The following is a 24,140-nucleotide window of genomic DNA, read 5'->3' as shown; positions in this document are numbered from 1 at the left end:
ATATTGATATAAGTGGAGTGAAATCTATATTCCTTGGGTCCCATATAATACCAATCCCACTCGAGGCTCCTACTGCATCAACTAATTGTTGGAAACTACAATTGAAACAATTGTTATGTTGTCATTGATGTCAAACCTATTGGTGACATAGTTTTCTATCTTATATAAGTGTCATATCTATTTGATTGATGAAGAGGATTTGAGAAGTTTCTCATAACAAAAGCACCTAAAGGAAAGGTTGAGTTATAAAGAGGAAACTACAAATAGACACTTGATTAGTTGGACTTTGACAAGATGTATTGATTGTTTAAATCATGTTGCGAGAGGAGAAGACAATAATGTACAAGAATTGAAAGTTTGAGCATAGATATATCAAATGTATAGGTTTGATCGAGTAACAAAGTAGAAGACTAAAGAGTTTTGATGCACATGACCAAGTGATGCTAGTGTCAATTGAGCCATAATAAGTGCCAAGAAAAGTTAGTGTTGACCAAGCATCAGTATCGACCAAGTGACAGTATATGTGTTGAGCAAGAAGTTTTAAAGCGATGGAGTAATTTAGTGATGACCGAGTGTCAAAACAAAATGTTGGCCAAGGAACATCATTTTAAATTTTTGTGAGGAATCATAATTTCCAACTAACTAAGTTGATTTCTTAGGATATGGAAAGCGTGTTGAAGATAAGGATAGATGAGTTGGATCATTTAATTCAAGGAGAGAATTAGATAAATGACCTAAGAGATGGATTCCAAGAGAAGTTTCTAGAAAATAAGAGATAAAAAGCATGGCAATTAGATTCATTGTATTTGATGGATCAAATCATAAACCCTAAGATCTATGGTGTTGATTAAGTGGAAAAAGATCATAATTACCTATTTAAAGAGGTACAAAGGTGAAATTTCTCTGTGTGTGCATGTAAGAGAACACAGAGTGCAGAGAGGCTATGCACAAGTGAAAAAGTTCCAGAGAGTTGGAGTTGTTATTGATGTTTTTGACTGGTGGATCTAAGCAGAAGGCTTAATTGAGTTGAGAAGAAGTAAAGGGTAATTGCTTGAAGGGTTGCCAAGCAAATTAGAGATTGAGATAATAATGGAGGCCACAAATTAAGTTAATACATGAGAGATGAACAAAGATCTCTACATGCAAAGTGATTTGTACTTAATAGATCAAACTCTCTATTACTTTCTAACCATTGTGAATAGTATTTTAAATCCTTTAATCAAGGTTGTCCTAATAGTCATAAGTACCTAACAGTATATGTAAATCCGAAATAACTAGGTGACATTCTAATGGAATGTTCTAAAGTCCTCTGACAAGGCCACTCCTAATAGGGTGATTAAATCCTTTAACAAGGTCACATTTAATAGTGTGTATTGTAACCTTTAACTGGGTTGGCTCCTAATAGGGCTCACTTCAAAAGAGTGAAAATTGGTGACATGTTGCTGATGGTTTTTCCCAAATTGGGTTTCCATGTTAAATCCTAGTGTCAAACTTGCGTGGATGTTATTATAATGTTTTACAGATTAATGTTTATATTGTGCAAGTATGCTATTTTAGAATAGTGGACAACTAGCTAATGTTACTAAAAGTTTATAGTAGAGACTGAGTAATGGAATGATAAGACCTAAAGGTTTTTAAGTGTTTGTTTGTTCAATTGGTACATCTAGACCTTGGATAACTGATTCACCCCCCTTCTTAGTTATTCTAAATATTCTAATAATTGGTATTAGAGAATTGGTACTTGTAGAGAGAAGTTTGAAGGTATTCAAAGCTAAAGATCATGGCATACAAAAGGGAGGTACCAAATTTGAACAAGGGAAATTTTCCTACATGGTAAAAGTTGATGAGGCTACATATAGCTAGTATTGGTGATGCTGCATTGGATTTTCTAGACAATGCATATGTGGGCATAACAACGATCCCTCTGACCACTCAACAACTAAAAGAAAGAACACAATTAGTCAATATTGGAAATTGCTTCAGCCCTAACTTATACTAAGTTTGATGACCTAAAAGAGTGTAAGAATTAGAAGAAAATGTGGGATAAATTGAAGATCATCTATGGAGGAGATGATAATGTATTAAGAGCCAAATCAAAAAGTTTGAGAGGTAAGTTTTATGAAATGAGAATGACAAAAGGTGAGAATATAGTACAGTACTGCACAAGAATCAAAGAGGTTGTCAATGCTATTAGAGAAGCTAAAGGAAAGATTGAATATTTAAAAATAATAAAAAATGTATTGAGAACTCTACTTCCTATTTATGCCATTAGGGTTTTTATAATACATGAATTGAGATGTACTCCAGGTAATGACCTAACTCTGGAAGTTGTAATAGGTAGGCTTATTGCTTTTGAGATGTCTAATTTTGATAATTACACTCCTACTACTGTTGAATTTTCTTTTAAATCACAACTGATAAAGGAAAACATGTGAAAAGTGATAGTGATGCTTCTGATAATGAAGTTGAATCATTGATTACTAGGAGATTTGGAAGAGACAAAGGAAAATACAAAGGTAAACTTCCCATAATCTATTTTCATGCAACAAGGTTGGTCATATTGCTACTAGGTGTTATAACAAAGAAGACAAGGATGAAAGGAAGGCTAGAAAGTACAAAGGAAGAAGAGATGATTGTGTTTTCAAGAATAATAAGGACTACAAGGACAAAGGTAAGAAATCTTGTTATATTGCTGAAGAAGAAACTGATATTGAATCTGAAAGTAATGATGAAGAGGTAGTCTATGTTGCTATGAAAGATGATTTTGATGAAGATCAGAAAACTACTTTAATCTCTTATGTGAATAAAGGTGATAGATGGACAATTGATAGTGGTTGTTCCGATCACATGATTGGTGATATGAGTAAATTTGAGGACATTGGACCATACAAGGGTAGCTTTGTAAATTTGGTGATGATATTCTATGTCTTGTGAAAGGAAAATGGTTAATTCAACTAATTGATAAGATCAAATGTGATAATATTTATTGGGTTGAGGACCTAACTATAATCTATTGAGCATTTCATAGTTAAACATATCAGGGTACAAAGTTGCATTCCATCATAGAAAGGCCAAAATATTTGATGCTGATGGTAAATTGATTGAAAGTGTTGATCAAACAAGAGGTAACTTGTTCTATCTACATTTATCTAATAAGAAATGTCTATTTGAACAGCATGAAGACATTTGTTTATAGCACAAAAGGTTATTTCATGTAAATTTTGACAATTTGGTTAACATTAGCAAAATGAAAAGAGCAAGAGGTTTTCCAAAATTGAAGAAACTTGAAAATACCATCTATAAACAACGTCAATTAGGAAAATGACGCAGTCTTGTTTGAAGAGCAAAACATATTCATCTGATGATATTTTGGAATTGGTTCATACTAACATATGTGGACCCATGGGTGTTCAAAGCTATTACGGAGACAAATATTTCATTATATTTTTTGATGACTATAATAGAATGATGACTATGATGTTTCTTAAGGAAAAATCTGATGCTTTTCTATTGTTTAAGTGGTAGTTGGCCAGAGTTGAAAAAGAAATAGGGAAGAGTTTGAAGTGTTTGAGATCTGAAAGAGGTGGTGAATTCATTTCCAATGAGTTTAACATAGTTTGCAATGGTAGAGGAATCAAAAGACAAATGCTTACACCTAGGACCCCTCCTCAGAATGGTATAGCTAAAAGAAGAAATAGATAAATTATGGACTGTGCTAGAACATTGATGATGGAGAAGAATGTGCCACAAAAATATTGGAGAGAATTTGTAACTACAACTATTTATACTTTGAACAAAGTGCAAGTCAAGGAAGGTAAAAATGCTACACCTTTTGAATTATGGTATGGATAAGCATCTAATGTGAAATATTTCAAAGTTTTTGTAATAAAATTCTATATACTTAAAGACAATAGGAATGGAAAATTTGATGCTAAAAGTGCTGAAGGTATATTCCCAAGATATTATGCTAACAGAAAAGCTTATAAGTGTTTGAACTCTAACACTAACAAAGTTGTGGAAAGTGCACATGTGAAAGTTGATGAATAGATAGAGAAAAATGAAATTGAATGTAAGATAACACCTGAAGACTACATTTCATTCATATTTGTGAATGATAGTGTTACAAGCACTCCACGTGAACAAGAAAACAAAGCTGATGATTCTTAGTAGATTGGGAATGCTGAGTTGCAACAACTAGTTGTCGAGCAGTAGAGTGTAGGTGTTGAGAATTAGATAAATGATGACGAGTCACAAAAAAAGGAAGTTGAACAATAGGAAGTCAATGCTAAGCATACAAAACATGAACCAGAACCTGAACAAGAAAGAGGCATAGAGTTTGAAATAATTTTCAAGATGAACTTGTTGAAGAACAAAGAAGAAAAGAGCCTGTGTTAGCAAAATATGTAAGAAGACATTATGCGCTTGAAAAAATCATTGGAGATAAAGAGTCTGGTGTTATGAGAAGAAAAATATTCAGAAGTGATACATGCTTACTTTGTGAGTTTGAACCCAAATCTATGAAAGATTCTTTGGAGAATGAAGATTGGATACAACCTATGAATGAAGAAATTAAACATTTTGAAAAATAATAAAACATGGTCCCTAGTACCTAGACCTAAAGACAAATTTTTTTTGGGTACTAAGAGGGTATTTAGGAACAAGCTGAATGAGAAAGGTGGAGTCATAAAAAAAAGGCAAGACTGGTATGCAAAGGATATGCACAAGAGGACCATGTTGACTATGGGGAAACATTTGCCCCTGTAGCAAGGTTAGAAGGAGTTAGAACACTGCTTCCATATTCTGCTTATAAAAGATTCAAGGTATATCAAATGGATGTCAAATCAACATTTTTGAATGGGATACTTGAAGAAGAAGTATACATAGAATAACTTGAAGGATTTTTAGATCCAAGAAAGAAGAATATAGTGTGTAAGCTGCACAAAGCTTTATATGGATTGAAACAAGCCCCAAGAACATGGTATGAAGGACTGCATAATTATTTGGTGAAGATTGATTTTGCAAGAACAAATGATAACAACAATCTATATTTGAAGACTAGCAAGAACAATGAGTTATTGTTATCTAATTTTTTTGTTGATGATATCATATTTGGAGGCTAGGGAGCATTATGAAAATCATTTGCTAATGAAATGAAGAAAAAATTTGAAATGTCAATGTTTGGTGAGATTAAATTCTTTGTTGGTTTACAACTATATCAAATGAAGCAAGGTATCTTCATTACTCAGTCCAAATATATCAATGAGCTACTAAATTTTTTTGGGATGGAAGATTCAAAACCAGCGAGTACACCTATGGTTACTAGATAAAAATGATCTATGAATGATGATTTTGCTAATGTGAACCAAACACAATATAGATCAATGATTGGTAAACTATAATATGTTGTTCATAGTAGACTAAATATTGCATTAGTAGTTGGGATAGTTGTTAAATTTTTAGCAAATCCTAAGGAGAATCACATTATGGTAGTGAGAAGAATAATGAGATATCTAAAAGGAATAGAAGACTATGGATTGTATTACAAGAAGAGTGATAGATTTGAACTAAAGGTATCCACTAACTCTGATTGGGCAAGAAATATTGATGACAGGAAGAGCACAAGTGGTGGTGCATTCTTTCCAGGAAAGGGATTGATTTCATGGACAAGAAAGAAGAATAACTACATTTCCTAATCTACAATTGAAGTTGAGTATGTGGCAACAATAGTGAACTGTTCAAACATCATATGGATCAAACAATTGTTGAAAGGTATGAAGGAAGAAATTACTAATGCAACTATTATCTATTGTGATAACACAAGTACTGTTAACATATCAAAGAACCCTGTTATGCACACAAATACAAAGCACATTTCTATCAAGTATCGTTACTTAAGAATGCTAGTTCAAGACAAATAAGTAAAATTGGAATATATGAATACTAAAGAATAAATAGCTGACATATTCACTAAAGATTTACCCAAGGATGCTTATGAATATCTTAGAGGTAAATTGGGGGTGATTCCCCTAGACAAAGCTACATAAGAAAAATGAAGCATTGCATCAAATGTGTTGATCAGACTACTTTACACATTGATGAAAACAATTCTACTTTAGGAGTCACCTAAGATAGTAGTACAGAAGAAGGACAATATAATGGAATATTCATATAAAAATGATAGATGAAGAACTCAATACTAACATGAAAATATCTACATGAGAAAGATGTATGAGATAGAGATAGTGTCTTTGGCATTATTGTCAAAGAAGGAGAGATTATCTAAAATATAAAGAGGGAGATATCTATGACATCATGAGTGAGTGACTGTGTAGAGGGAGTTCATAATATCTACATGAGATGTTACCAGAGATATAAATCAGAATGAAACTAAGGATATTGATGAAGATTTGATAGTGTTACTCTTGCTATACAAATTTTGAATTGTATGGTAACTTGAAGTATTCCTAAAATATTTTAAGAGGTGTTGCAATCAATGCGAAAGATGAATATTGTTGGAAACAACAATTGAAATAATTGTTATGTTGTCATTGATGTCAAACCTATTGGTGAGATGGTTTTCTATTTGATCTAAAAGTGTCATATCTATTTGATTGATGAAGAGGATTTGAGAAGCTGCTCATAACAAAAGCACCTAGAGGAAAGGTTGAGTTATGAAGAGGAAACTATAAATGGCCACTTGATTAGTTGGATTTTAACAATATGTATTGATTGTTTAAATCACATTGCAAGAGGAGAAGATAGTAATGTAAAATACTTAAAAGTATGAGAAAATATAGATCAAATGTATAGGCTTGAATGAGTAACAGAGTATAAGACTACATAATTTTGATGCACATGATCGAGAGATGCTAGTGTCAATTGAGCCATAGTAAGTGCCAAGCAAAGTTAGTGTTGACTGAGCATCAATATCAACAGAGTGATAGTGTATGTGCCAAGAAAGAATTTTTATAGTAATTGAGTAATCTAGTGATGATCGAGTGTCAAAATATATTGTTGGCCAAGGAACAATATTTTAACTATTTGCGAGGAATCATAATTTCCATCTGACTAAGTGGATTTCTTGGGATATGGAAAGTGTGTTGAAGATAAGGATTGATGAGTTGGATCATTTAATTCAAGGAGAGGATTAGGTAAATGACCTAAGAGATGGATTGTAAGAGAATTTTTTAGAAAAGAAGAGATAAACATAAGGTGATCAGATTCATTGTATTTGATGGGTCGAATCGTAAACCCTAAGATCTATGGTGTTGATTAAGCGATAAAAAATCAAAATTACCTATTTAAAGAGGTCGATAGGTGAACTTTATTTGTGTGTGTGTGTGTGTGTGTGTGTGTAAGAGAATGTAGAGTGCAAAGAGGCTATGCATGAGTGAAAATGTTCCAGAGAGTTGTAGTTGTTTTTAAAAAAAAATTTTTTTAGAGGGGTAAACGCTTTGACCTAGAACTATGAACCAGTGAGGCCACAAACGAGGGACCTCATCCCCATTAGATTTGAACCTTGATGGAAAGAATAACAACTCAATAACCTAACCATCACAACATGCCACTATTGGCTACAGAGTTGCAATTGTTACTGATGTTGTTGGTTGGCAAATCTAAGAAGATGGATTAATTGAATTAAGAAGAAGTGAAGGATGATTTATTGAAGGGTTGTCAAGTGAATTAGAGATTGAGATGATAATAGATGCCATATAGTAAGTTAGTACATGAAAGCGAACAAAGATTATTACATGCAAAGTTAGTTGTACTTAACAGATCAAGCCTATTTTTACTTTCTAACCATTGTGAATAGTATTTGAAATCATTTAATCAAGGTTTCCCTAACAGTCATAAGAACCTAATAGTCTATGTAGATCCTTTAACTAGATGACATTCTAACGAAATGTTCTAAAGTCCTCTGACAAGTCCACTCCTAACAGGGAGATTAAATCCTTTAACAAGGTCACATTTAACAATGTGGAATAGGGTTTTCTCCTAATAGGGCTCACTTCAAAAGAGTGAAAAATGGTGACATGTTGCTGGTGGTTTCTCCCAAATTGGGTTTCTATATTAAATCCTAGTGTCAAAATTGTGTGGATGTGATTATGACGTTTTAGTGATTAATGTTTACATTCTGCAACTCGATTATTTTAGAACAATGGACAACTAGCAAATGTTACATAAAGTTTATAGTAGAGACTGAGCAATGGAATGATAAGACCTAAAGTTGTTTAAGTGTTTGTTTGTTCAATTGGTAAATCTAGACCTTGGATAAATGATTCACCCCCTCTTAGGTATTCTAAATATTCTAACACTAATTCCATTTTCCAATAACCTAGTTTTGTACTAATTTTTTCTCCTTTTACTTTGTTAAGCTTTGATTCTTGTTTTAATACTATATTTGATTCAAATAATGTTAGATTGCGCTTGAGTAAGCACTTTTGGTTAGGGGTATTTAGGCCCCTAACATTCCATGTTGTTACCTTCATGTCTTTGTGGGAAGGAACTTCCCCTTCCCTACATTCATAAGAACATAAATCTTTTTGTGGTTACTAGCTAGACCTACAATGACTCTAAGTTCATTTAACGATTTCCTTCCTCTTTTTATGCTTTGTTTTCCACATATTGGATGTTCTAAACCTTGTAAGTTTTCCATAATACCAAGATTGTCTAGATTTTTACTAGCATTTTGCACACTCGTAGCAATTGATTCATCTTTCATTTTATATGTGTGTTCTTTTTCTAATTCTTTCATGATTTTGTTACTAAACTTGTTAATTTCTTTGCCTATAGTTTTCTTAATTAGACTATTTTTGCCATTTATTTTATTTAAACCTTGCTGAAGTTCTTCTAATTCTTGGATCCCAAACTCCTTGCAAATTTGAAATTTCTAGATAATCCAAACCCTATTTATCTAGAATTTCTTGATTTATCATTTCAGATTTCCTTAAAAAAGTCTCCACCTCAATAGGAATATATCTACAATCACTTTCTCTTTTCTCTACTTTTTCTTGGAAAGGTGAATTACAATTTATTTTATTTTTATTTTATATTAGTATACTCTTTTATTGTTATTATATCCTATGGTTTATCATCCCATATTCCCACTAAAACACCTAAGATCGTGTTTTTATCTGAAATCAATTCATTATTGCCTTTGTTATTTATGAAATTGTGTTTTATTGTATTGTCCTCTAAATCCTCATCTTCAAATTCTTCCTTATCCATTTCCATGATTCTTTCAATTAACCATCTTTTTTCCTTCATCACTTCTTTTCTTTCTTCATCTTCTTCTTCAATGTTGAGATCCTACTAGAAGTTTCCTTCAACTATACTAACTTTATCCAAAGGAAAAAGGGGGTTCAAGTTGATCCTATATATTTACTTTGTTCAATGTTGTTTCCTAAGCTTTTGTTGATTGATCATGAACTTCTTTTGTTCTAATTTCCCTCTTTTCAATATTAGAAGGAAAATTTTGCTCCTTTTCCCCTTCTATATCCTCTTTATGTTCTCTTAATTCTTTTAGGATCTAATCTCTTAAATATTTATTCTCATTCTCCATTTCTTTCAATTGTTTTTGTTGTCCTTCATTCCTATTTATCTTTATATTTTCCTTACCTTGCTCGAATAGTTCTTGAATTCCAAACTCTTCCCATTTTTTATTTGAATCTATTTCATTTTTCCTTTCGATGTCTATGTCCTTGTTGTTATATGAGTATTTTTAACTAACTACTTTGAATTTATTCAAGAATGTCTCTTCCTCTATCATTATGAGCTTTCTATTGAAACTCTTCAAGATTCCTTTTTTCCTAAAATTCTAAGGTATGTTGTATATTTCAAAAGGGCCCTTTCCATTTGCTGGAGTTTGCCATAATTTGTGAGATTTTATTTTGATTTCTTTTGCTCTTTTCCTAGTCATTATGATCTTCCATTAGTTTGATGTTGCAGGGGAAATTTCACTCCTCTCTCTCTTAGTACTCCTTGTTGATATCCTTGCATTCTTTGTTTTTCTTATTGAGGCATTATCTTCTTTGAGGAGAGTTAGCTCATGATTTTCCTTCTGTTCTTTTATCTAGTCTAATATTGGGCTACATTCTATGTTACAACCTTCCTCAATTACTGACTTCTTTCTATTTTTCTTTATACATATCCAGATTATTAGTTTCTGATTATTTATTTTTGTTATTGGGATCACCTCTTTTTTGTGAATTGTCCCACTTTTTTGTTTCCTTTAGGCCTTCATCTTGATCCAGAATGGTTCTAATTTATTTTTTGAATCCTTCCTCTATTGAAAAATCATTAATTTTTTCCTTAAATCCTTTTTCTTCTCTACCTCTTGCAAGTTCTATTTCAAGCCTAGCTTGTTCTCTTGTTATGGTATTCCTTACTAAGCTGTCTTTTAATGATATATGATTCTCTAGCACTACCGTGTTTTGATTTTCTTTATGTACTTCATCCCATAAAATTAATTGATAACATAAATCACTTTCCACTAATAGAATTTTGTATACCAGTTGTCTACGTCTTTTCATGTTTTCCTTGGTTTCTTCACTATAAGAGTTACTATATTTGCACCATTGAAGCCTATTTATATTGATCTTAATAAAAATAAAATTGTAGAGTTAAATATTTCCTTTATCTTGTATATTCTCTTTATTTTCTCCTTGTTCAATAATCCTAATCAAACTATCTTCTTGAAGAGGTGTGAGATTGCTATTTGGATTTTCTTCGTAGTCCTCTATAATTTCCCCTTCCTCAACTTCCTTTGAAGAACATATTAAGTTTTCCAAATGAGCCTTGTCTTTTCTGCTTTTGGTTAATTTTGAGGAAAAATCTAATAGATTATGTAGATGATCCTTGGGTTTTTTTTGTACTATTGTCTTGTTCTTGTTCCAAATAGTTAACCTTGGGAATATGCTACCCAGGATTGAAGTTCTGCCCATATATATGAAACTTCATGTTTCTACTCCTATCTTGGTGTCTAGAAGGACAATTATATGGAGGCATTTCTCATATATTACATAGTTTAAGTTATAGATAGATCTATTGGTTATAACTTTAATATGTTTAAGCTCTTGTTTTTTTGGCTTTAGAATGATTAATTGTTTAATACTATTAGAAGTTTTATAATTAGCTTCTATGCCTAAGAATTCACCAATAAAAGATCTTATTCTTTGAAATGTGTGAAAATTTATAAGTTCTATGAGAATTTATTTGATCTCAATCCAGGTTGGCATTATTAAAGATTTAACCAAGTCTTTATTATAGTTTGGCATCCATTGAAATTTTCTTATGCTATAACCTTTATAAAAACATATTAACTGAGAAAGGAGACTATCTTTGATATCTATATTCTTACAATGTAATAAATCAAATGGTTAGTAAGGTGAGACATACTTACGTGTTCTCCACAGAAGTCATACAACCAATCAATGAGTTTTGGATTCTTTTCTTTAGGTATGTTCTAGAAGACAAATACTCCCAGATTTTTGCACTCCTATTAATTTTTGTTGTGGTAATTGCTTATAATTATTGTATTATAGTCATTATAACAACTCCTGATGGGGAGCTTTACATTCACCTAGGGTTGTATCTCTATTCTTCTTTCTACTTTTGTTGTTTATTAAATTTGAATAAGGATTATGATCTATGCCATAGAGTCTATTAATGACTTTAGCATTTAGGTTAAGGGCTTGTTGGACAAATATCTATTCCCCATTACCTAGGGCTTCCTTATATAATATATTTTGGCTAGGATTATGATGGCTAGTGCTAGCAGGGATTTTTTGTTTGCTAGGCCTCATAATTCCTGAAGTTTTTAGTGGATTGTAAGTTAAAGGTGGATCGTGTTGCTCTATAATTTCATCTATGGCATCAAAATTGTTTTGACAATGCAGTGGTATGACATTTTGGTTATGTCCAAAATCATGTATTGACTTCCCATATTTTGTAAGGTTGAAAGATTGATTTGATTTGCATGTTGCTAATTATATTTAAAAACTTCACTTTTTGCTAGAGTAGACCCATTAGAAAAGAGTTGTTGAGAAATATCTACTTTGACATAGATGAACATTACAATTTTCTTTAAGTGTTGCTAATAATCTTTCTGTCTCTTCTGTGTACTTCACAATATATTCTACTTGCCTTCCTTGGAATAAATTTCATTATTCTTGATTCATTTTTGTTGAGTTGCTTTGATAATCTTTCCTCAAAGAAGTTTTGTTGGTTCCCATTTCCATAATATTTATTTTGATTCACTTTTTTCAACTATTGTCACCACATGTCTTTAGATCCAGGGTGGTTTTGCCATTTAAATTTCCTCCCCTCTACTACTTCATTCCACACTTCCTTGGAGTTTAGGGTTTTTCTTTCCTTTTTGCACTGGACCGTTTGCCATCTGTAACATACCTATAGATCTGGTTTGATTTTGGGGTTCTTTTTCCCCTTGACTCACTCATCATTTGTTTTTGCAAATAAATTTCTATAAACATCCCCAGTTCTAGATTTTGATAGCTTTTGTACTTTGCATTAACAAGTGTTGACTGCACATCTGACTGGAGTGTCAAAAAGGGATTCCATTCGCATGGGAAGCCCATAAGCTTCGATGCTAGGCAATACTTTGTCTTCTTAAAAAATTCTATCTATTTTTCTTCTATTATGAATAAGTTTCGTGATCTACGCAGAGCCATATTCTTCTTCTGGGTATTATTAGTTCTCTTGTACAAATTCTTATTAATATTACTAATATATAATTTAAATGATTATTAATAAATTTAGCACACTATAATATTAAAATTAATATAAAATTATAATTAATAAATGTAGCACAATTTAATATGCAACTTGATATTTAATATCAATTCATATTTATGCAATTAATTTGGATTTAATTTTCATTTTATTGATAAAAGGTTGAAACCCTCTTAATTTTATTTTAAAAAGATATAAAGATTATACATTTTTACCCTATTCAAAGTGCGTGCATCAGGGGAATAAATAATGGGGTAAGAAAACCCCCGGTGTAGTCCAGGACCTTTGTCATGTTCATGATTAATACATTTGCAAGATTAGACTGAGGTCTTTAGAAGGCATACCTTCACTTATCATAAAATAGTTTCGTAATCCCTAGCCAAGGGAAATAATACAATTCTAGTTTACAAGGGCTTGATTTTTATTAAGGTCAATTACCCCTCTGTTGGGGGCCTTTCAAGGGTATTCCTTCATTTACATTATTCCAATTTCTCACTTGTCATCTTAGTTTTGTATCTAGAAATTCCTTGCTATTATCCAACCTCCTTTCAATATGCATCCTTTTTTCATTCATGGAATGCTTTTAAAACATCACTACATTCTTTGTACCAAGTTAGTCTCAATAAAAACATTTAGTTATTAGTATTTGAATATATCTCTTGGTGATGAAATATAATAGAATGCTTCTTGGTATTTTAAGTATGACTCATGATCGTATTTACACTAAACTAGAATGTCTCTTTTTATGTCCTAGCAGTATCATTTAAAAATGATATTTTATATTAAAGAATGAATAGGTTTAACTAAAAAATAACTAATGAATTTGAAAAAAGGGGTGGAGAAGAATCATTTTAAAAAATGTCTACGAAGTTGAAGGAAAGACTTTACCATCTGCAGAACTCTCTAGTCTAGAGATTAGTTGTTTAATGTGTTGTGTGCTCATTTAAACATATTAGTACTTGATTCATTATATGTTTTATTTTTTATTTTGTAAACAATACAGATTCAAATTAGAATGAGTCTTATGTTTATTCTTATTACCTTTTTTTGTTATTGCTTGGTTTCTTCTTTATCTCTTCTACTAATATCTTAACACAATATATATCTAATACTTTATTATTATTGGTGCATTAAATTAATTTATGAATAGTGGTAGAGATTTTTATATTGCCATAATAGTTTTGGTTTGAAACTATTAGAATCAATGCATTTATATTAATCTTGCCTCCATTAGTACCATAACTTTTAAGCTTCTAATCATTTGATCTTTGGGAACCCTAACCAAGAAGCAAACTAGACCACATTACTTAGTAAATGTCCATTGCTGCTCTAAACAATATAATTTTTGTCTATCTTACTAAAGATACTAAAAACTTTAGATAATTAGTAAATATGATATACAAATGTATTTAACTTCTTAACAATATAAATCCAAACAAGTTTGAAGTTAAGATTGATAGCCTTGGAATGAGAATGTTCAAAAGATGACAAATCAATCTATAGGCATGACAAAAAGAGAATGATGATCCTCCTCCTCATCTATAACTTCCTATTTTTCTCTACTAAGAAGTTCTAAAAGATTTATATCTAGATTAGATTTTCTTTCCCATACTCCCACCTTGTCTTCTACAGTAAAACATTCATCCAATCTCTATTTCTAGGAGTACAAACATGCATGTAACCGAATAGGAAGTTAAAGTCCTTTGCACAATTGGAAACCATTCAATAAGTATGATAGGGTCAAAATAGAAGACAATAGGATGTAAAGACACTAACCATCTCCTTTGTTGAGGAATGTCATAATGACATGGTCTACATATTAACAAATCATTTTTGATGTTTGCCAGAACCTTTTCTAGGTTCCCCAACAATTATGGTTTAAATAATCTTTTACATGGAGTGTAGATACTTGATTTGTTTGGCTCTATAAAATATTTCAACACAATAGACATTGAGGTGATATGACTATCTACACAAAATGATTCAATTTTAGTGGAAAATTATTTGCTATTTGAATAAGAAAGAAGTGACATTACTCATTATTGATTGGAAAAAGTACGAAGAATATGCCATAAACCATAGAATAAAACCCATTACTGAACACAAAAGTTCTTGGCTGAAATAGATGAGAAAAGAGAAAACACCCAACACCCAATTAGAAAGACTAGAGAGAAACTTATGGTCTTTCCTTATAGCTAACGAACTATTTTGATTGATCATGTAGGCAAGAAACAGAGTTTAAGTGGGACAAAACCCAAACTAATCAGTAACCAACCTATAGTTTGCAGAACTAGGTCCAATACTAAAGCTCAAAGCATGCATGAATGGTAGCTCATGAGTCCATTGTAATGGATTTGGATCAAGATAAATAATAGGATTTTGTATCCACAGGCAACAAACTTCAGGTTCAAGGGCTAATGGATACTATTTCTCAAGAGATGGACACATTGGTTATCACAGTTAAAGATGCATCAATAAAAGAAACCTTAGAAGTAGTGCCAAATTGGTTGAATAAATTTGTAAGTAAAAAGCACAACCTAGTACTTGTGTCAATTCCAATTAAGGACATTATGAGTAAGTATACTGCCAAGACTCCCAGGTCTAAAAGAACAAAGAATGCCACTAGGATATTCACAGAGTCAAAAATTGTTGGAAATATAAGAGGAGTAACTGAGGGGGAAGGGGTGAATCAGTTACCACAAAAATAAATCCCAGACCCCTTAGATGTCAATACAAATCAAAACCAAACTCTACTAAAACTGAAAATACTATTGTAACTTGATTATCACTGAATCACTTGACAAACACTAAGAAGTACTGTAACTTGGTAAACACTGAAATATTACTTCTTTAGATGTTTAATGTGATTAACCACAAATAACTTAGTTGCAGAACATAAATCACATAACATGAACACATATGATGCCATGATTTAGCGTGAAAACCCAATTTGGGAAAAACCACCAATTGCAACTAGTTACTATTTTCACTCTTCTGAAGTGAGCCCTGTTAGGAGCCAACTCTGTTAAAGGTTACAAAACACACTATTAGGTGTGACTCTATTAAAAGATTTAATCACCCTATTAGGAGTGGCCTTATTAGAGGTCTTTAGACAATTCAATCTAGAAATACCACCTTGTTAGAGGATTTGGAAAATAGCTATTAAGCTAACTCTATTAAGAGATTTGATACACTGCTACAATTATAAGAGAGTTACAATGATATGACTTGATTGTTGATGTGGCTATATTGCTGATTTCAAATCTTTGTTCTAGCTTGAATACTTTATCCTCCTTGATCAAATAAACTTTGTAGCTCAGTCAACTCAGGATACTCTACTATCCTTCCAATTTTCTTCCTTGATTTATCTTTTTTATCCCATGCTTTCCATATTTAATCCCACAACTTGACCTTATACTTGAATCTTTTGCATAGTCAAATCAACTTGAATACACTTACAAATATTCAATATTCATCCTTTAAGTCGGCTAGACTTAAAAAATAAATTCATTAAGCTAAATATGTTGATTCAAGAAAATTTTCATTAGCCGACCCAACTCAGTCAACACTAACTTAGAAAAGACTTTTTTTAGACTTCCTTTTTTAACCATGTGAACTTGATTAACACTGCATCCTAAACTTAATTCCTTTGGTAACCAAGTGAGCTTAATTAACACTGGTTCTATGTCAACTTCTCTTTGGTACCCAAGTGAACTTGGTAGACACTATCTTCCAGCAAATTTTCTTTGGTGACCGAGTGAAGTTTGACCCATATTGTCTTTGAACTTGGTTTACTCTAGAATGGTTAGCAGTCACTGGAAACTATCTTCATCGCCTAAGTGATCTTGGTAGACACTGACTGGTAAAGACTTGACATCTTGTATAACGTCAAAGACAATTGATCAATTAATTAATTATTTTTAACAATCTCCCTCTTTGACATTGATAACAACACAACATGTAATGAAATTTTAGAGAAAAATAAAAGTAAGGATAATATCCTTAGTTTCATTCTAATTCTCATCCATGAGAACTCCCTCTATTAGTGTGAACTCCCTCTGACACAATCTCTCCCTCTCGAATGATTTTATGATTAATCTGATTACAACGACTGCAATATCAAACTCTCCCTCTTTTATATCAACTCAAGTTCATTCTACCTCTTTGACATCTCATCTCCCTCTTTGACATCACATAAAATATCTTAGATATATGACAAAAAACTCTCTCTATTAGACATTAAATTTCTTTGATGTATGATATAACTCTCCCTCTTTGACATCTCATACCAAAGATTGTTCAATACAATTGATTAATTGTGTATTGTCTTTAATGTTACACAAAATGTCATATCATTGCTAGTGAGTGAATGCCAAGCTCACTTGGGCATTGAAGACAATTTTCTATGTCTATCAAGCATTCCAATGTTTGCCTAGTTCAAAAGATAGTATCTACCGAGTTCACTCGGGCATCAAAGGAAAGTTTGCAAAAGTTGAGTGTTAACCGAGCTCACTCTATTAATAAAGGAATTGTTGGATGGAATCAGTGTTAACTGAGCTCACTCGGTTACCAAAGGAACTCTATGAATATAACGTGTTAACTAAGTTCACTTGGTTAATACAGGAAAATCATTTCCGAGTTAGTGTTTATCGAGAAAGGTTGGCTAATAAAGATTTTTCTTATTTTGGCATATTGAGTTCAATTGAATTGTTTGTTAGTTCTAGTTGACTAAGGAGATGAATATTAATTATTCTAAGTTATATTCTAGTCGACTTGACAATATGAAAGATACAAATACAAGGTCAAGTTGAGAATTAGAAAGATGGATGCATGGAAGATAATTGAATATTTAATGATGCTAAGAGGAAGCAAATCAGAAGGATAAGCATAATATCCTTGTGAAGTTGAAAAGATACATTCAATCAAGAAGGATCAAGTATATAAGCCAGAATTGGGATCTCCAATCAACAATTTAGTTGCATAAGAAATCAGGTCATCTCATTGTTACACTCTAACTATTGTAGTAGTGATCTAAATCTCTTAACAAAGTTGGCTTAATAGCTATTTGTAAATCCTCTAACAAGGTGACATTTCTATTGAATTGTCCAAAGACCTCTAACAAGGCCACTCCTAACAGGGTGATTAAATCTTCTAATAGGGTCACACCTAACAGTGTGTTTTGTAGCCTTTAACAGGGTTGGCTTCTAACAGGGCTCACTTCAGAAGAGTGAAAACCAGTAACTAGTTGCAATTGGTGGTTTCTCCAAATTGGGTTTCCACATTAAAAATTGGTGTCAAATGTGTTCATGCTATTTCTCTTATATGTTTGCAACTAATTTAAAGTTACATTAATCACAGATAATATCTTAAAGAGTTTCATGTTCTGCATTTACCAAGCTATTTTAATATTTACCAAGTTACAACAATTTTTTGTGTATTTTCTGAGCATTAGCAGAGTTAAGTCTCCACAGAGTTGTTTTATACTGACATCTAAGGGATCTGGGATTTATTTTAGTGGTAATTGATTCACCCCTCACCTTTCAGTTATTCCTCTTATATTCCCAAAAATTGGTATTAGAGCTTTTGGTGCTTGCAGAGAAGGTTTCAAGGACCTAAGCTAAAGATTAGGATGTCTTATAGGAGAGAGAATCCTAGGTTGAATCGAGATAACTATACAACATGTCAAGGACTTATGAGGTTACATCTGGAAACTATCAGTGATTCAAGGTGTATGTATCTTGATAATAAATATAAGACTCTTACTGGTACATTATCAATTGAAGATATTGTTGAGAAGAAAAATCATAACATCATGATGATTGACATTACTTCTACTCTTAATTATGCTAAATTTGATGAAGTCAAAAGTTGTACTACAACTTATGATATGTGGATCAAACTAAAAGATATCTATGGAGCAGATGATAATGTAAGAAGAGCTAAAGTTGAAAGTCTTAGAGGACAATTTGATCAGATGAAGATGATAGAAGATGAAAATATGTTGAGACAATCATAGCAAGTGTGAGTGCAATCAAAGCATCTAGAGGAGACATTGATGACAAAACAATTGTAAGCAAGGTATTCAAAACCCTTCTTCCTATCTATGCAATTAGAGTGTCTTCTATTCAAGAGATGAGATATGATCCAAATAGCAAAATAACTTTAGATGATTTAGTTGGAAGATTGACAACTTTTGAGTTAGATAACTATGATAACTATGTCCCTAGTTCTAAAGGTATTGGGTTTGCATTTGAAGCCAAACTTTCAATCAAGAAAAGGGGTAAGAAATCAAAGGTCAGTCAATTTGAAAGTGACAAAGAAGAATAAAGTTTAGATAGTGATCTTGAAGTTTTTGAAGCCCTACTTTCAAAGAAATATTTTAAAGGCATAGGAAAGTACAAAGGTCTAATCTTCTTTTCTTGTGAAGAAGTTGGTCACATTGTTGCAAGATGCCCAAACACAGAAGTCAAGGATGAAAAGAAAAGAAATAAGTACAAAGGCAAGAAGGCATTCAAAAACCACAAGGACTACAAGGACAAAGGTAAGAAATATTGTTTTATGGCTAAAGATTCTAATAATAGTAAAGATGAATTGGTATATATTGTTGTAAAAGATGAATTTGATGATGAAGAAGATAAAATGACACTTATCTCTCATGTTAGCAAAAATGACACATGGATTATTGATAGTAGCTGCTCACATCATATGACTAGAGATAAAAAAAAGTTTTAGCACATGAAATATTATGATGGTGGTAGTGTGAGATTTGGAAACAATGAACCTTGTTTCATAAAAGGAAAAGGATGTATCTCATTAACCAATGAACTTAGATGTAGCAATGCTTATTGGGTTGAAGGATTAAAGAAAATCTACTGAGTGTGGCATAGTTGAATAACATTGGATTTAAGGTAGAATTTATGAATGGGAAGGCCAAACTGCTGGATGGAAAAGGAATTCTAGTTGGATCTGACATTCAAACAAAAGGTAACCTATTCTATCTAGATCTTAGTGAAAGTTCATGTTTTATTGTTTAAGTAGAAGAAAGCTAGTTATGACACAAAAGATTATGTCATGTGAACTTTGATAATCTAGTTAAGATAAGAAAAAATAAAAGAGTAAGAGGTATTCCTAGCTTGAGGAAACCTTATATGGTTTATGCAAAAATTGTCAAATTGGTAAGATAGGAAATACTAGTTTCAAAAGCAAGAACTATCATCCTGAAGAAGTCTTAGAGCTTGTACATACAGACTTATGTGGACCTATTAGAATAGAGAGTTACAATGGAGATAAGTTTCTCATTCTTTTTGTTGATGACTATTCTAGAATGATGACTGTAATGTATCTAAAAGAAAATTCTAAAGCTTTTAAAAAATTGAAGTGGTATCTGGCAAGAGTAGAAAAGGAAACTGGAAAGAAGCCAATATGTTTAAGATTAGACAGAGGTGGTGAATTCATCTCCAATGAATTCAATGAATTCTACATTGAAAAAGAAATTAAAAGACAAGTATTAGCCCCTGGTATACTTCAACAGAATGGTATAGTTGAAAGAAGGAACAAATCCATCATGGATTGTGCAAGAACATTGATGATAGAAAAGAATGTTGCAATCAAATATAGGAAGGAAGCAATTGACACTAAAATGCATACCTTGAAAAAAGTACAACTAAAGAAAGACTCAAATCAAATTCCTTATTAACTATGGTATGGCTACAAACCTAATGTAAGTTACTTGAAAGTATTTGGTAGCAAATATTATATCTTGAAAGAATCTAGGAAAGGTAAATTTGATGTCAAAGGTGATGAAGGCATATTCTTAGGACACTCCTATAGAATTAAAGCATACAAATGTTTGAATTTGTCTACTCATAAAATCATAGAAAGTGCACATGTGAGAATTGATGAGTTTGCAGAAAAGAGTGAAGAAGAAAGCAACAAAGAGCCTAGGGATTAAAAAAGATTTGTTTACTATGAACCTGATACTCTACCAAATCTATCTAGAAAAAAGGAGGTTTCACCTCCTGAGTCCCCAAAATCTCCAACAGCTATAGAGTTGTAGACAGTGCAACCCAAGTCAAAGTTTGAAGGACCCTAGTCATAGTCTGAGGGATCCAAGTCATAGTGAGAAGCTATCAAGCTACCACAAAAGCAAACTGAGTTTGATGGACCCAAGTCATAAATAGTGGGACTTGAGCTTAATACTAAATTTCATGATGAAATCAGTGAAACAAACTCCAAATCTAAAGTACCTATGCTATCAAGATATGTCAGAAGGCATCATACATCTGACTAGATCATTGGAGAAAAAATAGATGAAACAATGACAATAAACAAATTGAGAGTTACATGTTTACTTGTTGAATTTGAACCTAGAAATGTTAAAAATGCTTTGGATAATGAAAGTTGGATTGAAGCAATGAATGAAGAAATAGAATAGATAGAGAAGAACAAAACTTGGACTCTTGTTCCTAGACTCAAGGATAAAAATGTAATTGACACAAAGTGGGTATTCACAAACAAGCTAAATGAAGATGGAGAAGTTTCCAAAAGCAAAGCAAGGTTAGTATGTAAAGGTTATCCTCAAGAAGAAGATATTGATTATGGTGAAACTTTTGCTTCTATTGCAAGATTAGAAGGTGCTAGAACTTTACTAACATATGTAGCTCACAAAGGATTTAAATTTTATCAAATGGATGTAAAATCTACATTCTTGAATAGAACTCTTAATGAGGAAGTCTACATAGAACAACCTAAAGGTTTTGTAGATTTTAGCAAAAGAGATATGGTCTACAAATTACACAAAGCATTATATGGTCTCAAGCAAGCTCCTAGAGCTTGGTATGAAAGACTTCATAACTACTTGACGCAGATAGGTTTTCAAAGAACAAATGATAACAATAGTCTGTATATCAAAGAAGGACTAGACAAGAAGATTTTATTGGTAGAAATATTCATAGATGACACTTTATTCATAGGAAATGATGACTTGTACAAGGCATTTTCAACAAAAATGAGTAAAGAATATTAAATGTCTATGTTTGAAAAGATAAAATTATTTGTTGGATTGCAGATTTAGTAGAAGAAATATGGTATTTACATTACTCAATCCAAATATATCAAAGAGATACTTAAGAAATTTGGAATGGGAGACTCAAGACCAACTGGAACCCGTACATTTACTAGACATAAACTTTCCAAAAATAATGATTCCAAAGAGGTAGATTAGACCACATACAAATCAATGATTAAAAATTGTAGTATATTGTACATACAAGGCCTGATATTGCATTAGGAGTTAGTACGATGGTAATATTCTCAACAAATCCTAAAGAAAATCACATGATGATAATCAAAAGAATCATGAGATATCTGAAAAGTACTGAAGACTATGGTTTATGGTACAAAATAGGAGGCAATTTGGACTTAAAAGTATTCACAGATGCTGATTGGGTAGGAAATATTGATGACAGAAAAAGCACTAGTGGTAGAGCATTCTTTCTTGATAAAAGACTAGTGTCTTGGACAAGCAAGAAACAAAAATGTATCTCTCAGTCCACAACAAAGGCAGAATATGTGGCAGTAGTAGTAAATTGTTCTAATATTGTTTGGTTCAAACAAATGTTGGTAGGTATGAAGATAAAGATTAAGGATTCAGTAGTTATATACTATGATAATGCCAATGCAATTAATATATCAAAGAATCTAGTGATGCATACCAAAACAAAACACATCGCTATAAAATATCACTTTTTGAGAGAATTGGTACAAGAAAAAGAAGTCAGATTGGAATATGTAAATACTAAAGAACAAATTGTAGACATATTCACCAAGAGATTACCTAAGGATGCATTTTTGTATCTAAGAGGTAAGCTAGCAGTCATTCCCCTATCTATGAAGTTTAGTGATGCATCAACTAGAGCATGTTGAAGATCAATCAATTGGTATAGTATTAACAAGGGAATATTACAAATGAATCAGTACTTGAGCTACATTGATTCACTAACTATTAACTTTGTCATGAGATGTCAAAGAGGGAGAATTTTGTTGTCATATCTTAGAGAAATTTTGTAAACAGAAAGAGAAAGAGATGTCAAAAAAGGAGAATGAACTTGGTTTGATATCAAAGGAAAAGTTTGCTATCAAAAGTTGTAGTAGATAGAAGTTTTTTGACAGAGAGAGAAATTGAAGGCAAAAAGAGTTCACACTAATAGAGGGAGTTCTCATGGATGAGAATTAGAATGAAACTAAGGATATGTTCCTTAATCTCTAAAAATTACATTACATTATGACATGTTGTGTTGCCATTAATGCCAAAAAGGGAGATTGTTGAATACAATTGATTAATTGTGTATTGTCTTTGATGTCACACAAAATGTCATTTCATTGCCAATCAGTGTATGCTAAACTCACTTGGACATTGAAGACAATTTTTTTGTGTTTACCAAGCATTCCAGTGTTTGCCTAGTTCAGAAGATAGTATCTACCAAGTTCACTTGGGCATCAAAGGAACATTTGCAAAAGTTGAGTATTAACCAAGCTCACTCTGGTTAATAAAGGAAATCTTGGATGGAACCAGTGTTAAACAAGCTCACTTGGTTACCAAAGGAACTCTATAAATATGCAATGTTAACCAAGTTCACTTGATTAACACAAAAACAATCATTTTTGAGTTAGTGTCTACCGAGTAGGGTCGGCTAATGAAGGATTTTCTTGTTTTGGCATATTGAGTTCAATTGAATTTTCTATTGGTTCTAGCCGACTGAGGAGATAAATATTAATTATTCTAAGTTATATTCTAGCTGACTTGACAATATGAAAGATATGAATACAAGGTCAAGTTGAGAATTAGAAAGATAGATGCATGAAAGATAATTGAATATTTAATGATGATAATAGGAAGTGATTCAAAGGGATAAGAAGAATATCCTTGTGAAGTTGAAAAGATACATTCGATCAAGAAGGATCAAATATACAAGTCAGAATTGAGATTTGTAATCAGTAATTCAGTTGCATCAAAAATTAGCTCATCTCATTGTTACTTTCTAACCATTATAGCAGTGATTTAAATCTCTTAATAGAGTTGGCTTAACAACTATTTGTAAATCTTTTAACAAGGTGACATTTCTATTCAATTGTCCAAAGACCTCTAACAAGACCACTCCTAATAGGGTGATTAAATCCTCTAATAGGGTCACACCTAACAATGTGTTTTTTAATCTTTAATAGGGTTGGCTTCTAACAGGGTTCACTTTAGAAGAGTGAAAATCAGTAACTAGTTGCAATTGGTGGTTTTTCCCAAATTGGGTTTCCACGTTAAAACTTGGTGTAAAATGTGTTCATGCCATTTCTCTTATATGTTTGCAACTAAGTTAAAGTTAAATTAATCATAGATA

This window comes from Cupressus sempervirens, chromosome 5, assembly GCF_028749045.1.
Source record: "Cupressus sempervirens isolate cs-2001-9-10 chromosome 5, ASM2874904v1, whole genome shotgun sequence".
NCBI lineage: Eukaryota > Viridiplantae > Streptophyta > Pinopsida > Cupressales > Cupressaceae > Cupressus > Cupressus sempervirens.
This window is presented reverse-complemented; position numbering follows the sequence as displayed.